Raw genomic sequence first — 14,338 nt, forward strand, 5'->3', positions numbered from 1 at the left:
ATAAAAAAAATAAGTATAGTGTAATGCTGTTGGCAATTTGCAATTCCAAAGCTCCAGTTAAATCAACAAATTTCACCCTACCCCTGCCATCACTTTAGATTCACTCAACCTGACTGGTCTTATAAAATCTAAATAAGACAAACAGCAGAGCAAGAGAATCTATTTATTTCAATTTAGCTTGAAACAATACTTTTGTGCTTGACTTCGGTTTTTTAACTGTATTAGTAAAAACACTTAAAAAGGAATCTATCAATAGAACGGTGTTCAGAACTAAGAAAATTCACTTCTTTCATTTCGCTTCTAATAAGTGGCTTAGTTTACAAATTGGACCATTACACCCCCACACCAGTAGGGGGAAGACCTCTGCTCTGAGGTGACCGATTCAAGTCCTCTCTTCCGTGTTGGAGACAAACACACACTTGACCGGCCCATGATACGCAGCTTCACAATCTAACCATACAATAAGTGGAATACGTTACAGTTTAGTGATGTTGTGGTTGTAATGGAAGGGTTTGCTTTAACTTTAAGCCCTTTCCCTCTTATGGCTTTATTATATTCCGGTTTTGATCAGGTTGAGCAAAAAGAAAAGTTTTGCTGAAGTGAACAACTCACTTGAGCAGTTGTTTTCCCCTCGTTGCCACTTTGTTATACCAGTCAAGCAGTGAGTTGCTCAAAATCTTTTCTTTTTAGTAAACTCTTTGTACACAAACAATGTTCTCAATGCTGAGTTCATGTGTAGAGATCCTGGTGAGACTTGGAGCAAAGTCTTATGTGTTGAGCCTTCTTTGGGTTTTAAAGATGTTGATTTTGATGCTCTCATAGAAGGGCCCCTAGCACTCCCATTCAAAAGGCCGTTTGAATTCAATTCAATTCAATTCAATTCAATTTATTTATAGTATCAATTCATAACAAGAGTTATCTCAAGACACTATACAGATAGACCACACTCCAGAATTTACAAGGACCCAACAGTTCTAGTAGTCTCCTCCAGAGCAAGCAACAGTGCGACAGTGGCGAGGAAAAACTTCCTTTTAGGCAGAAACCTCGGTCAGACCCAGGCTCTTGGTAGGCGGTGTCTGATGACCGGTTGGGGTTAGAATGAAGAGTGGCAATAACAAAAATAGAACAAATTAGTAGTCTGTAGCAGTTCTTTGTAGTAGTTCATGGCATAGCAGGACGCTGTGCGGCATTACAAGGCACAGCAGGACGTAGCAGGGCACTGCAGTGTAGCAGTAGAACATGGCATCACAGAACATGGAGCGAGACCAAGGCGACAGCTGCTACCCTGATTTTGGAGCCTCTCTGATCCAAGGGAACATTCTGGGGGAAAAGAACAACAAACATGAATGAAAACAACAATACGGTAAATCTTAAACGTGACACTTCCGTCCTAATTAAGCAGTTAAACTAAGGTTTAAAGGTACATTCACAAAAGGTCCTAGTTTGCATTTTGGTGAGACTTATGGACAGCATATGTATTGCACTTTGTTTGAGTCTTTGTTTGCTGCTGCGCACAACGTGTACATATGTGTACGTATGTTTGCCCCATTGTATGTTTTATGTCATCGCGTTGCGTTCTTGTTAAAAATAAGATATACCGGCCCTTTTAATTAGTTTTAGTGTACAGTACATGAATAAAGCCAGTACAATCAAAGTCCTTTTAGGCAGGTCGATCGGCGGCCATCTCGCAACGCCCTTTAGGCAGTTATCGGCAAGCTGAGTGAAGGGTAAGCATACAGCAAGGGATGTAATATGTGTAGGCTACACAGCTGCCACACTGGCTTTACAAACTAACCCCATGCATTTCTATGGATGCTGTGTCCCCCCGTTAGAAAGTCTCTGGGCTACAATGGAGAAATCCTGTCACATACAATGTGAGCACTTACTGTATACATTCAAATATTCTTTTTGCAAATTGTATGGTCTTTTATTTCCGATGAGTCCGTTCCACAAGCAAGAAACCATTCCAGGACGCAGCGTGTGTGGAAGCCCTGTCCATAAGTTAACATTTATTCATGCATTTAAGAAACCAGTCATGTTTCCTATGGGACTACTGACATTCGACCTGACGCATATCATGTGACTGTTCTACTGTGTGTGTGTGTCTTCCCTTCAGGTCAGCAGACGTCATTGCCTCCACCACCTGCATGTAAGTTGCAACACAAGCGATTGTCTAAATGTAACAGCATAGGTTTATCTTTTACAATGACATGTACAAGAAACCTAACATAAATGAACTGTCAAATATTGATATCCAGTTTCTTTTTAGATGAGTCAACACCACACAGGAAACCAGTCGGAGCTGGATGGGTCTATTGTAACGCATGCTCGGCATGCCACTTGAGCTTGGGACCCAGTTGACGCTACAGAGGCTTTGAATTTTTCCAATTAAATACAATTGCATGACATGGAACTTGAGAGAAACTTTACATTTTTTGTTGTTTACAACAGAACTAATCACACAAAGGGAGGTGGCTTAACCATAGAGATGGAAATAAGAGGAAAGAAGACTCACTCAAGTTGTTCACATATAAGTATATAATGTATAACAACAAAACTAACATAATTTGTTTTTCAACAGCCATAAGGATATCCGTTACCCGCATGGCACAGCGGATGGATACTTTTGAGGAGAAGATGGATGAGCTGCTCATGCTCTTAAGGAGCTCCTTGTCACCTCCCTCTGCTCCAGTCGATGACATGTTGCTGTCGCCCTGCTCGACAATCACAAAGCTGCAGGTGTTTGACAGGAGTCTCGGTCAACAAGAGAGGAGGGACTAAATGGTAATTAGGGGCCATAGTCCTGCCCTACCCTGCCCTAAGATTAACACTATATAATTGCATAACTTCAATTATCATCATCTGGGAGCATTGCTGTGGGTCTTATTCTTTAAATTTGTTTGATCTGTTAATGTAATGAGTTTTGTTTCTCCATATGAACTGAAAAATAGCTGGACTGGCTTTTCTAATATTGGAAGTAACAAACAAGGAGTGGCAAGGGTAAATTAATTTGGAGATACCTTTAGCTTCAAATTTTAGTAGACGTTGACCACGGCTGCCGGGACCCGATTCGTGTACATTAGCATTAGTAAATACAACCCTGTTGTATGCCTTGTAGTTAGGGCTGTGTTTGTACCGGTACCGGTAACACTGATGGAGGTGAAACGTTATGACTCCGGTGCCTGGGTCTGTTTCCTGACGGTTCAGTAAACCACTCTTGGCGTCCTTAGGACCGGAGTTAAGTGTTGAACTGGGGCCGGCTGCTACTTGGCTGGGGGCTGACTGTGGATGTGTCTTCTTCGAGTTTAGTTTGAAGGCTATTTAATTTGACATTTTACATAATTTCTCACTACCTATGTCATGGCCTAGCCGTCAATCAGGTCTCAGTGTTTCCTTTTTTGGTGTGTATGTGCGGACAGACGTGGAAAAGCAATCTCCCAAACATGCTGGGGAAAAAAGAACATTCGGACTCCGGGGAATGACTCCCCGGAGCTAGGTTAGTAACAAGCATTTCTGGGACATGGATGCACACAAATGGAAAGATAGAAAGATAGAGGAGAGAGGAGCTCAGTGTGTCAAAGGAAGTCCCCACCTGTCTAAAACTATTACAGCATAACTAGGAGAGACAGGGTTAGAGGAGGGATCCTGGTGAGCTACACCGCCGTTCCTGCCCCATTCCCTCATAACTGCATGCAGCTGGAGATTTTTTGTCCTTCTCACTGTAGTCAGCACTTGCCCCCCCCCAGACACGCTTCTAGCACCCTGCTATCTGAGCCCCAAGAACTCATTCTAGTGCCTTCCATTCATCACAACAGAGGTGAGGTCTTAAACAAACAGAAAGCGCTATTTCTGCCCCCACACCGACCAATGTGCTATTGAAATTCTTCCTGGTGCCCCACTTCCTTCTTGATGATTGTACAATCTATCAAAGCCTGAGAGGGAATCCATGGAGAAATATATGTATTACTGACTCATTAGCTGCTGGTCTTATCTGTCCCTCCTCTTCCCCTGTGGGTGCTGTTTTTTTTCTTTGTCAAAAAGGACTCGACTCTCCGGCCCTGTATTGACTATTGCAGCCTAAATTAGGTAACTGTGAGGATAAGGTACTCTCTGCAATGAACCGATTGCAGGTCAAGTCTATTTACAGAAATGTAGGGAGATAAGTGAGCTCCCCCACGCCTGAAGACAGACAGGGAGAAAGCAACAAAGTTCAAGGAAAGTAGCGGAGTTTTTTGACAGTCGGATTTGCATGGTTTCTTTCTGTTTTGTGAAGTTACCCATGGATGACAAGAAGAGAAAGAAAAACTGAGGGGCCGAAAAGACCAGAAGGAAGAAGCAGCGGATGCTGGAGGATGCATCAAAGTGCTAAAAAATGACAGATTTATTCAAAAATCAGGCTTCAATGACTGCTGCAGGGGAATAGACTGAAAAACGGGTTAGATTCTTGGGTATGAAATACCTTGTTCATAAACTAAACATTTATGAACAGTTTTATCGGAATGAGTGGCAGCATTGCTATGTGTAATGTCCTCCATTTCTCATTTAGCTATTTGCAATGCTAAAACTTTAAACCTCAATATCTCAAAACTGATTTGAAGGCAGATTATTCGGAAGTAGCATGTTGGTATGGTAACGACTAATTAGTGGGTATATTTTAATGGGTGCATTGTACACCCCCTTCCACGCAGCCTATACCACCAAGGGAAAATGTAATTATCATTATGCTGTAAAAACTTTATTTTGTATGTGCGCCTGTTCCGTTTTTTCCACACCATCTCAGAATTCAGTCAGACTCAGCCAAGTGATGATGCTCATCTGACAATGCTAAGAGGAGTCACAACTACAAGTATATGATGTTACATTTCAGCATTTGTTTATTAATAGAAAACCCATAACAGCTTTAAACCTTCTTTAAGTCCTTCCCAAATGTGTAGACTTGGCTGGCGTTAGAACAGATGGAGGAATTCCACACAAAGAAACATAGCACAATTTGGATTTTAAAAACAGATTTTGTGTTATTGATAAATGAAGGGGGGGGCCCGGTTGATTTTAGTGCCCTACTCCATACCTGACGTAGCTTGTCAGATTAGTGCTGAAGCGTCTATTGGAGCAAACAATAACAAATTATTTGTAAAAGTTGAGCATTGTGCAAATGCGCAAAGAACGACATGTTATGGCCAACATTTTCAAAACAGTTTTTTGTACAACAAACTTCAACATAACCAACCTTTGATATTAACGTCTGATTAACCCAGCATATCTGTATCAAAGACAATAAAAAACCTTTTTTAACTTCGTTCAAGAAGGATCCACACATGTGTTGTCAATCAGCGCGTATACATCATCAGAAACACAATGGCCACAGTTGGAAACGAGCCTCCCGGTCTTCTTTAGAGGAATCTTCTCTGAAGCAGATACGCATCTCGCTGCATACTCTTGCTTCTCTCAATCTCTTCCAGCATCATCTCGTACATTTCCCATCCCGAACTGGATGAAAATTCCTTGGATCGTTTTTTAAAGCATCACTTCTTTTCCCCAGGTGGAGGACAGCATCCATTGTCTCCCTCAGTTGGTCCACAGAAAGAGGTACAACTCTTGAGAGGATGCTGATGGCAGCTTCCCTTGTGTTTTCCAATCAGTCTCAAATGACATCTCCTTTGTAACGGGCTTGCTCCTCATAAGCAGTTTAAGCAGTTTTTTGAGATCACTGACTTGTTATGTATAGGCAGAATATAGGCTAAACATGAATGCATTGTGGTGTAACATTGGCCCGGTTCTGGGTAGCCTACTGTATTGGGTCATTTAGGGTGTGGATATAACGTCTTTATATCTGAAAAGGGCTTAAGGGCTTTTAGGGAGAATAAAACTACTTTGGGCTGAGTGTTTTAAATAACCCTACTTTTGTTGGTAAATGTGAGTTGTTCGAGTCACACACGTCTCGTCTTCATACCAGAAACAATGAAATAATTTGGAGATGACGCCAACTTGTCAAATACTGATGCTTCGTCAGTGATGGAAGTTTAAAAAATCCTCTGAGGGTCCATAGATTGAAACAGACCTGAAACAGTGCAGATGATTGTGCAGAGGTAGAAAAAAAACAGAGTCCAAAACACAAAGAACTAAACACAAGAGTCAAAGGCAGAAACAATAACTCACCCAATAAAACAAAGTGGCACAGAAGAAAGGGAAAAGACAGAGATTAAAGGTGTAGTTCAACCACAGGGACCAGGGTGTGATATACCTTGAATGTTAAATGTGTCGACCCAGGGTCCCTTTAGGTCTACATTAATTAAAGCGTGATGCCTGATATACGAAATTCATGTTTTTGTTCTGCTCGGATACCTTTATCTTTGTAGAGTGGGGTTTTAGTGTTCCATTAACTGCACACATCATCAGCTCTGGTGGCTGAGGTTACATCTGAAGTATGGTGGTTGAGACCACACAGACAATTCATATCCCCCTATGTAGAAAACCATGCTAAAAGGTAGATTGAGGTCAAGCGTGTCCAGCGCAAGCAGTTAGACCAGGCCCAGCAGTAAGTCTGTCCTTCCAACCTAGCTCGCCGCCCCAGCCCAGTAGTCAGCCAATTGCCTGCTCTTGTGAATATCTGGTTGATTGTCCAATTATATGTCACAGGATCAGAAGTTCAGGATCAGAAGTAAACTTTTCTTCAAGTGTATTTTTGTTTGTTTTGTGTGGCAGGAGAAAACATTTAGGTGTCCATGTTCAAGGAAATTTAATCTCGGCATTTCATTCAAAGAAGCCAGATGCAGCCAGTTGTTTTGATTTTTTCTTTACTGCTTTATCTGCATTAAAGCACTGTCCAAGAAGCAAGGTAAGTTTATTTTTTTTGAAATAATTTTTACAATTATTTCAGAAAAGGCAGCATCACAAGGAAAAGTCTTCAGCCTTAATGTAAAGAAACTAAGTTAGATTGGACTTTCAAAGATCCTGCAAATTTGACACCATTAAAAAAACATTTATTAACACGTGATGTAATTTGCATTGCATTTCCATTTACAATAAGGCTGAAACTACGAATTATTTTCATCCAAGTAATCTGTCAATTATTTATTTAATAATTGATTCATATTTAAAATGACTGCAGATAGTGGTCCAGCGGTCCATCAACATTTCTTGTATCAAATTAAATGTCAAAAAGCCCAACAATTTTAAATAACAATGACATAAAACAGAGATATACAGAAACAATAAAATTTAAGATAAATGAAACAGTTCAGTAAGTATTCAAACATGTTCATTCATTTTCAATAAATGTTCAATGGATCAAGATTTTACAGTCTTTTTTGTATGTTTGTAGATAAAAGGCATCTAATTTAATTACGATTTATGGTATTTGGAGAAAAGAATATTTGCTAAATGTTATTAAAAAGTCTAAATTTCCTAGTAAATCTATCTTTTTAGGGTGATTAAACAAAACATTTGCTTAAAAAGGATTCAATTAAGAAGCCCCTCATGAGAAGATGCCAGCCCCTGAAAGTGGCTGAGACTGTCTGTCTCTATGTTTTTCCCTCCTTTACTTATTAATGATGGTGCCTCAATGCATCAAGATAGCATTGCTGTAGTAGCTGAAAAGAGAAAGAAAGAATGTGGGGAAAGATAAATAATACACACCTAAAAAAAGCAAACATGCAGACAGAGACATTATTCTGCATCTGTGTAAAGGTGCCGGACTTTTCCATCATTGTAGAGAAAGCATCTCATCAAGCATCTCCATATCAACACATCTGTCACTCCCCTGCCTCACTTCCTCATCTATCCGCCCCTCCCTCCCTGCCTTCTTCCATCCATCCATCCCCCTCCCACCAGCCACCCATATGTCCCTTTAATTCCACGCCCACCCCCATCCCCATCCCCATCCCCACCCCCATCAGTCTGCCAAATGGCATGTTCCTGCAGTATTGCAGTACAGAAGTGGATTGTACCATTGTGCATTTGGTGGGTGGATGGCAGCAGGGAGCAGTGCTGCAGAGAGAGGGAGGGAGGGAGAGAGAAAGGAGGCTGGCACTATCCTTTCCTGCCCTAATCTGTCAGCTATGTCTGTTGTGTTGCTGCTGGTAACACAGTAAGGGAACTTCAGACTAGAATTTTTAAGGCTACAAATGAATTTTAAGACAGATTTGTTGTGAAGCCTGGACACCATCGATTGGATGTGAACTTCAGTATCTGGTCTGGTAAGAGAAGTGATTTTCAATACAGTTTAAGTTTTTTTTGTGTTTTTGACTTGGTTTGAAACCAGATATTCAAAATTATGATGGTGGTGTACTTTAGTTCCATGGCCCAAACCAGTGTAAATCTCAGGCTGAGAGGAGTAGATCATTATTTTTTATTAGAGTACATCAGCAGATGTGAACATTTTCTTCAGCTGACTGTACACAGATTGTACTGTATGAAATACAGAGAAAACACACTGTAAAGACAACAAACACTGTCAGGACAGTCAGTTGAAAGTCCTTATCAAGGTGCAAATTAATTTGGGACATACATCTATTAATAACAAGCAGAAAACATGAAAGCTCCTATTCAGCAGGGATCGCTTGCCAACAACATTATGTAATCAATGCACACACACGCACACATCTCACATTACATTTATTTTTGCACCAGGTATACTACATTTAATAGAATGAGCATTTTTACAAAGGGTTAAGAACCTTTGTTATGTCACTGTTTACTTACTTGGTAATGATGGCAAACATTTAGCAGAAAAACAAGCTGGGCTTTAGTCTCTGTGTCCTAACTGTCTGCTATAACTGATCTATGCCAAAGCGGCTTGTATATTAATAAGCAGGGTTGGCATGCAAATGGATGGCGCTAGGGCACTGCTCTCTTTTAGGCAAAACTAAACTAACTAAAACAAAACTAAATAATACAACTATGCAATCACATTGGTTGTTTATTCCTACCCTTATACAACCTATAGGAGCATTTCATAAATGAGCCTCATTGCGGTGGCAGGAGCGTTTTCCATCCTCATACATAAACGTAATGGTTGCTAGGTTAGGTTTAGGCAACAAAACTACAGAGTCACATTTAGAAGATCATTCTTCGGGTTTATATGTGTTCATTTGTTACATTACTTAAATTTCAGTTATGTATGAGTTTCTTCCTGAGACCATTTTGGAGAGCCACTGTCTCTGTGTCCGGAGTTTAGCCCAAGACGATTGTGTTTGATTTATAGAAATAGAAACAACCCAGAGTTTTTTTTCCCTATCCTATATATGACCTTACCTCACATCACTGTGGAGATAGGCCTGGCAATGCGAGACTATGTGTTGACTGAACTCAAAACATCTGCATTACTGGCTAGACCTTGAATTTTAGTATGGACCATTTTGGTCAAATGTTCACATCTACAAGATGGATTGGCACAAATGCTGGCACCGTCAGTCCTGTTTTGCATCCAGTGTGTATCCTTTCCTAATGACTTTGTTATTCATCTGACTTCCCCTCCAGTGGCACCAACAGGTTGACATTTTTGGTTCAGGTTTAAATGTCTTGACAAATTCTTGAATGGATTGCCATAAACTTTAACTTTCATGTACCTGTGAGGATGATGAGCTGTAGTAAATATGGATATCCACTTACCTTCTTCTTCTAGTGCCATTATAATATATACTATAGCCATATACTTGAGAATATACATCAAAATATACATCAGAATGTTGTTATTGTCATTGTACGCGTGTTGGAATTCAGAAATTAGCATTTAGCTACACAACTCTGCAGAGCTGAGTTAATTTAATGGGGCTTTATTAGTATGGAAGTTACAATTACAGTGTTGCCAAAGCATCAAAATACAATTGTCCAAATATTCAGAGTTGAATTTTAGTCTTGTTTGACCTGGTCTATTAGTAGAAAAGTGTATACTGAAATAACCCACTCAGACATCTGCCACTGCTACGGTTTTGCCAGAAAAAAACACCTGATTAGGGTTAGGCATAAATTAGGCTAGGATAGGGTTAAAACTGTCATGGTCATAGTTAAAAGAAACCAGGGTTAAGTGGAGAAAACAAACAGCAAGCTCTTCTTTCAAAATCACACACCTTGTTGACCGATAGGTGGGTCAGTAATCCATCAAAATACACAGCCTGTTGACATTTATTTTAAGTTGCATTATGTAACACACCCACTTCAGTCCCTCATGTGCGCAATGCAGCAAACTCAATTAATTATTGCATCAAGACTGGAAATAAACACCTCAGGATAGCTCTGATCTCCATCTCCCACTACTGCAGCGTTGTCCCTGCTCAGTGGTCGAGGTGTGTTGCATGAGTTTTGGTACGATGTTGCTGATTTGTTTGTTTCCAAAATTTCAGAGTGGTAAACACTGTGATGGTCTATAACCTGTATAAAACATAAACTGCATAAATGATCATTGACTCTTTCACAATTCGGCTGCGGGACATACCGAAGTTATTTGGCACTTCTCCTGTTGCATGGATGTATTAGAAGTAGGGCTGTCAAAAGATTAACATATTTAATCGTGATTAATCACATTTATGTCATAGTTAACTTGCAAGTAATCCTGGTTAATCACACATTTGTATCTGTTCTAAATGTCCCTTGATTTTTTTTTGTCCCATTATTTTTCCCATTTTAATGCTCTTATCGACATGGTTGATCGGCATGCTTTGTGCAAATGATTTTTTATTGAAAACAACATTACTGTATAGGGCTGGACGATATGGCCTAAAATCCCTTATTTAAAAAGAAAAAAATCAGATTTAAGATTTTAATCGATTTGTTCTCCCCCTACTTAAAATCAATCTGCTGATGGCAAAGAAATTGTTCAAAACCAGTTTTTACTGTGTTTTGTTTTGAGTCATATACACACTCACGCACACACATGAGGCATGTATACCATTATGATTATTCATGCAAATTTTTGGGAAATATAAATTGGTCTGATCATTTTTCTCTACCATTGTTTTTTTGGGGGGCTAGATGTTTGAGATAGAGCTATTTTCACACAATCAGGTAATTCACTTGTTCCTCGCTAAAAGTTCAAATCAATCAAACGTTATTGTGCAACCTTGCCCCTATTTTCACCTGTTGCTGAGTAACGTACATTAACATCCCATGGTCTCTTGAATAAACATTCTGGAGCAATTTCTAGTTGTTTAAGCACCTACAGACCTCCGTCATAGCTCAGTCGTTTCAGCGGAATTTAGTAGATGTGTTGAGCCGCACGAGAGTTCCTCAACACCGCCTCTGGTGCCCCCCACGGTGCTCTTTTAGGTCAGCGGTAGCTGGTGGTTCAGTTAGGTTACTCTCAGCCGGGAACAGAGCACCGCCAGCTACCGGTGAAATGACTAGTTAAGAAAATAATTAATGTTAGTCCCTGTCGCTGCCATGTTGTTTGTGTATCTCTATCGCCAACGCATGGGGTGAGGGGAGGGCTCACACAAAACAACAGTGACGCTGCACACACTTTTTGGGGATTGCGAGCCGGCCAAAGTTTGGTTTCCGGTCTAGCTAGATCCGGTGTGGTGTTGTAGTTTTTCTATTGTTACTAGTTGTTGCAACAGCATGTGAAAAAAAAAACATTTTCTAGGCCAAAAAGAAAGTTAATCTTGCTGAAAAAAAAAATGCACGCTGTTACAATAGGTTTGCCTTAACGTCGATAACAAAGTGCTTAATTGACAGCACTAATTATAAGAAGTGGATACATCATTCGGTAGTTGCACATTGGCACACAAAGCCATCATGGAGCCAAAAAAGATGATCACCACTACAATTGCACTGTTGAGCATGCGCTCCACTAACTTTAATGGGGATTAAATAATTTAATCATTCAACTCTTCTAGACTTTCCAAATGTTATCAGACCAAATGGATCAAAATACAATATTGAAACAAGTAATTTTACAGGGGTTGGGACACTCAAAAAATGTATCCACTAATTCATGATCAGTAAGTAAAAACAATGAAAGTAAATATAAAAATGAAAGCAGACATGTGTAGTGTGAGATATTATTTTCTCAAGGAAGTCTCTGCAAACTGAATTTCCTAATGTGGTGAAATAAAATAATGAAATAAAATAAATTAAAAGATTTGAGGTAAACATGAAAAAACCAATGACATGATCCTTTAAATACAGCTGGTAGCTCATATTTGATGATGCTGCTGTACCAGAGTGCAGCTTACTTCTGTTTTGATTTGATACAGTAGACTGCACTCTACTTAAAGTGTGTGTGTGTGGATGTTTGTGTGTGTGTGAGACTGTGTGGGGGTGGTCTCTTCCTGCTGTAGAGAGGAAGGTGTTGCATTATTAATTAGTTCTGAATGACTAGGCTGGCTGTAGCTTTCTCTCTTCAGCTTCCTGTCCTCACAGCCATCACCTTTTCCTTCTACTCACACAGTTAAATACATCATCAAAATCAATAAGTTAAAAAGGTTGTCATGATAACACACTTCCTGTCAAAAACAAAAGGTGTAGCTTCTCGGTTAAAGTATAATAAGCATCTCCACTACCTAGCAGAGGAGTTCTTAGTTAACAGGCAGCAAAGTGTTGCCTGGACTAGAGTCATGTGTATAGTGTGTGTTGTTTCCATGTTTGTACTGACCTTGAGCGTATTTTGACGGATGGAACCAGCTGTACTTCATCAACCCCATCTCATAGGAATTATAAAAAAACTAATTTGCAACACCAAATACGTTTTAACGAAATGTAATTTTGTATTTATATTCTCATTATCACATCCCGGAAGAAAACAAGTGTTGACTGAGCGGTGTGGCCAAGATTATGGGCAAAACAAGCCGACGTGAGAACGTTACAAGGTTTTGCTTTGTATTCTGTTCTGTGGAATGGAATTAATTTAGTTATTGTGTTGACAAATTAGGTCAGGTTGGAAGTGTTTGGTGATGCTGTGTTCGACAGGGGGATTAACAATAGTCTAGGCTGACATGTTATGTAGATTTGTCTGAATGTACATTTTCAGGACAATTGCCTGACATCCAGCTCTTGGCTAACACACCATAAAATATGTCCCTCATGCCCCACGGCTGTTGGCCTTATCAACATAGACAGGTCTCCACATTCAATGTAATTCCAAAAATAGCTACTTCATCAGGCATGGTAACTGACCCATTATAAATAAAGCATTTAAAGACTTCTATAGTTCTTTCTACACATCTGAGCATAGCAATGACCCTCAGGCATTGACAACCTTCTTTAATCAAATGAAACATAGAAATGCATACCATCACTTCTAGCCAGATGGAGACTCTTGACCAAACTCTCGCTGGATACTAAATTGTTAAGGCAATCTGTTCTATGCAATCTGGAAAGTCCCCTGGACCTGACGGTCTGCCAATAGAATTTTATAAAAAGTTCTCTGTCCAAAGTATGCCTCTTTTATTAAACATGTTAAGCGAATCGTTACTGTACCCCCTCTCCGACAAGCCTCTATTTCTCTGATATTGAAGAAGAATAAAGATTGAGAATTTTGCTCTTCATACAGCCCCATATCATTACTGAATTTAGAGATCAAAGGAGAAATCCGACCAATTTATAACCAAATCTTGATTGCTAGATGTATCCGAGTACTGTTAATAGGAGAAAAAAACGAACAAAATCTGTGCTAGCAAACTGTAGTTTCTGCGGCTAATGGCCAGAGCTCCCAGTTAGCTAAAATGCCTGATGTGGGGGCATGTTCTAAAGAGTGTTTTTGTGCCTCTTAAGAGATACAAAATGCTCAGACATTGTGAAGAAACAGTTTAAATTCAGTCTTCTACCTTGTATCAATCCTTTCTGTAGCTAGCTCGGCGAGCTAGCTGCACAGCGGAGTCCGGGATGATGGTTTCAGCTCATCCATTTTGTGTGCAATAGATCTGACATTGGTAAGTAGGAGGCTTGGCAGTGGAAGTCCCAACCGGCATTCTCGCTTCTGCTGTCTCTCCCGTTGCTGCCTTTGTTGCCTGCCGCTGCCGACAACAATCCACGGATTCTCCAGGAACTGGGCGGGACTTCCAGTTTCCATCAAATCTGCACCACGGGACGGCACAGCCTACTTTGTATCTCAAAGGTAGAACATTCAATTAAACACACATAATGGTGCCAGCTGTAACCCCCACATACACAAAAAACTTTTGAGTAACACACAAATCAAACACAACACTTCTACTGTAACCTGGAACACCTCAGCCACTACGTTCTTAGAACCTCTCTTGTGGTGGACATCCAACTTGTAGTCTTTCACAATCAGTGCCCAATGCATTAAAGGAACACGCCAACTCATTGGGCGTTTCTCAATATGTGTTCTTCTATGGACTTGTGTTCTTGTGTTCTTGTGAAACGTCATGTTTGGTGGCCA

General features: G+C 40.1%; 1 protein-coding gene and 1 long non-coding RNA gene across 4 annotated transcripts in view; both read left to right on the forward strand.

Annotated features, from left to right (window-relative positions):
• The window catches only part of LOC117948688, a 3,379-nt gene extending 1,382 nt beyond the window's left edge, over window positions 1-1,997 (forward strand). Inside the window, exons 2-3 of the long non-coding RNA XR_004657525.1 lie at window positions 1,206-1,208; window positions 1,942-1,997. This is a non-coding gene — a long non-coding RNA (uncharacterized LOC117948688). The remainder of the gene's footprint in view (window positions 1-1,205; window positions 1,209-1,941) is intronic.
• A 6,008-nt stretch (window positions 1,998-8,005) lies between these two features.
• Window positions 8,006-14,338, forward strand: part of LOC117948617 (synaptic vesicle glycoprotein 2B-like) — a 71,324-nt gene continuing 64,991 nt past the window's right edge. For all 3 annotated transcript variants that reach the window (XR_004657501.1, XM_034878365.1, XM_034878366.1), the window contains exon 1: window positions 8,006-8,195. The gene's annotated coding sequence lies outside the window, so the exon portion shown is untranslated. The remainder of the gene's footprint in view (window positions 8,196-14,338) is intronic.

Source organism: Etheostoma cragini, chromosome 8, assembly GCF_013103735.1.
Source record: "Etheostoma cragini isolate CJK2018 chromosome 8, CSU_Ecrag_1.0, whole genome shotgun sequence".
Taxonomy (NCBI): domain Eukaryota; kingdom Metazoa; phylum Chordata; class Actinopteri; order Perciformes; family Percidae; genus Etheostoma; species Etheostoma cragini.